The 3,292-nt window shown below is 36.9% G+C and overlaps 1 pseudogene; it reads right to left on the bottom strand.

Annotated features, from left to right (window-relative positions):
* Positions 1-295: 295 nt before the first annotated feature.
* Positions 296-1,378, bottom strand: LOC149249132 (putative metal-nicotianamine transporter YSL12 pseudogene; annotated as a pseudogene).
* Positions 1,379-3,292: the final 1,914 nt, after the last annotated feature.

The following is a 3,292-nucleotide window of genomic DNA, read 5'->3' on the forward strand; positions in this document are numbered from 1 at the left end:
TTAACAATGAAATAACATATTATGTTCACTTAGCAAATTAACCATAGAAATGTCATTTCATTGATAATGGATGGTTGGTTTCAAATTTTATTTGTTTTGACAAAAAAGATGTTACATAATAAATTTTATAATAAAATAAAATGAGAGATGTTCCGCGATGAACTTGATGATGAAGAACATTTTTCTAATATACGAAGCAAATTTCTAACTAGCTAAAAAGACATATGGCTAAAACATTTAAGTAATATGTACTCATAAAAATAAAAATAATTGAATTCGTTTGGATCAGCCCTTCCTAGGTATTACTGGTGATGAAGTTATCCACTCTAGTGTTCACTGCAGGAACCATTACGTCAGCATTTTTGCGGTTCAGCTACTGCCAAACAATCACAATGGCCGTCCCCACGCACATGTCGATTGCAAAGTAACCTCCTGGGTAGAAAGGTATAGTCATGGCCATCGGCAGGGGAATATACTGTGACACTTTTTTTGGTACACGGTCTCTTATCAAGTTGATTACCATGGCGGCTGCGAAGAAACCATAACAAAGGCAGTGGTTGGGAAGGGCACCAAATCCTTCGACCCCTAGGATGGTCATGTTTCTGTAGATCAGTGCATAGGGGACCGGATATTCTCCCTTTGGATCTCCCACATTGAAGGCCTTGTAGAATAACCAGAAGGTACAGGGTGCTATTATGAATCCCATGGCAGTCCCAATCACTTGACTCACAAACATAGATCTTGGGGATGACATGGTCAGGTATCCAGTCTTGAAATCCTGCATCAGATCTGAAGCAGTGGACACTATAGACATCATCACTCCACAGGCAGCTAATCCTGCCAGTACACCGCCATCTTCCTTCCCTGCCCATGCTCCAAAGATGAAGATGGCTAATTTCCCATAAGTTGAGGCCAAGCTCCAATCCGTGAGCCCACATCCATATGCGTTGCAGAATGCCAAAACTGGTGCCACTATGTAGGCCACCAGTACAAAGTACCATTTCACAGGATGAAAAATCTGTGGGATGACCCCTATGGATATGGCAGCAAGGGCCACATACCCAGCTCCGGCCACCCAAAGGGGTATGCTGTCCTTCATAAACATCTCGTTCCGCCGCTGCTCATCATAGGGTATTGCTGCATCATTATTGCCGTCACTGTTTCCCCTCGGAGGACCATTTGGAGTCCTCTTTGTCTTCTCCCAACGACCATACATAGTGGTCACAGTGATGTATATGATTTGGACGAAATTATAGAGTCCATCACCCAACATGAGAGCAATAGATACGAATACCTTGTAACATTGGAGACCTTCCATACTCGAGTCATGGGTTATATATATATATATAGAAGTTTCTGTTACTTCCCATTTTTCCATCTCTTTATTGTCAAAACTAGGCGATCAAAACTTCACCAAAGATGCAGATTTTTCTTCGACTTCAGCTCGACATAGATAGGAGTTGGGATGATCTGTCCTCACTTGGTTAACTTGTCCATATTGATTGGAGCAGTAATCTACTTGGGTCTCATGTGGCCTCCCATTCATAACCAGAAAGGAAACTGGTACACTGCCGATGACTCGACTATGCAGGGTCTCCAAGGTTACAAGGTCTTTGTATATGTTGTTCTCATATTGGGTGATGGACTCTATAGTTTCGTCAAAATCATGTACATCACTGTGACCACTATGTATGGTCGTTGGGAGAAGACAAGGAGGACTCGAAAAGGTGAAAAACCCATTGATATGTAAAGGTGAGGATAAACTAGACTCGGATTATACCGATTTGATCAAGTTCCGACATCTATAAAGTTTCAACAGTAATGTATTCTGCCATTACCTGGTTTGAATCACAGTATTCTCTTGTCTGGTCAACGGAATCTTCAACAACCCGAATTTGTCGAGGAATTTGGTCTATGTTTTGATGAAAAGGAATCCCAGCAATCCAGCAGCAAGATTGAGAGAAGGACCAATTTTATGACAATTATAGAAAACATGATACCCAGCTGTAAGCTCACAAACATTGCTCTGAATGTGATCTGTTCCGACCATAGAGGCACCTTCTTGTCCTCAAAGATCTGCTCTATGCTCACCTCTTTCTCTTCGATCTTCTTCGAGGTTCCATCCTTGTCTTCCCAGTTATCATCACCCATTCTTCGCATGATAAACACGTTTTACAAGCCCTAATTGTCGGCCATGAACATGACCATACTCTACCTCGAGGGATCTGATTTCACAACTGTATTGATCCATATTTGGTCACCACAGAAATCAGAAGAGGAATCGGATCAGGCAGAGCAAAGAAGGTTCTCAATGGAGCAAGCACGCCATGAATTTTATATACATTCCTCTCGTAATATCACTAAAGGTAGAACTTACTTTTATAGAAAACGAATATAATTTTTTAAAATATTCCAACAAAATCTCAAAACAATTAAATACCAGAAACTGTCATGTAGAATTCACCGTTCAATACAGCCTAATTCCAAGATGATTGGGTGTGTGAAACAATCCCATGACTTTTAAGCGGCATCTGATATATGTCACAAGATGCCAAAAATATCAATTCCTAAGAGGCACGAATAAAAACGTAAAATGGAAGTATTTTTATATCCATAACCATCTTTTAGTTAAAGAAGTCGATCATTATAGAATTTATGTTTATTTTAAGATAGAATTTTTAGAATTTTAATTTAGTTATTAATAATTATTAAGTTAATGGTATGGATTTATTCTTTTTAGAATATTCTAAAATATTTTTAATTATCTGAAAAAAACTTTATATCACAAAATAAAAAAGATAATATGTAATATTGGATTTAAAAATAACAAAATAACAGTGACAATAAAACATTTCAAAAAATAATAATAATTTGAAAATTCAATGTATACCATAAATAAAATACTTCAATTTCCACTTTAATTTTAATAAAATACTTGAAAGTAACAAAAAAAATTGAATCGACATTTTAAAACTAAAAAGCTATGTAATCCCATTACTATTTAATTTTGGAGTTGACATTTTCCATGTTAAAATAGTATAATTGATATTATATTATACTTAATTTATTCTATGCTTACTTGGCATGTACTTTTTAAAATAAAAACATATTAATAACAAAAAAATATTTTATTGTTGGCCATAAATAAAATATTTCATTGTCTAAGCTCATAGGGTGTAGAATAGACACTCACCGTTAAGTCACTTTGTGATGTGAAATGAAGGTCACTCCTTGGACAAAAATTCAAACATGTTAAGGGTTGGTGTGACCCACCCGAGTGCAATTCTCAGGT

The sequence above is a fragment of the Pinus tabuliformis genome, chromosome 7 (assembly GCF_031772625.1).
Source record: "Pinus tabuliformis cultivar Carrire ecotype Pingquan chromosome 7, CPIR1, whole genome shotgun sequence".
In the NCBI taxonomy this organism is placed as follows: Eukaryota; Viridiplantae; Streptophyta; class Pinopsida; order Pinales; family Pinaceae; genus Pinus; species Pinus tabuliformis.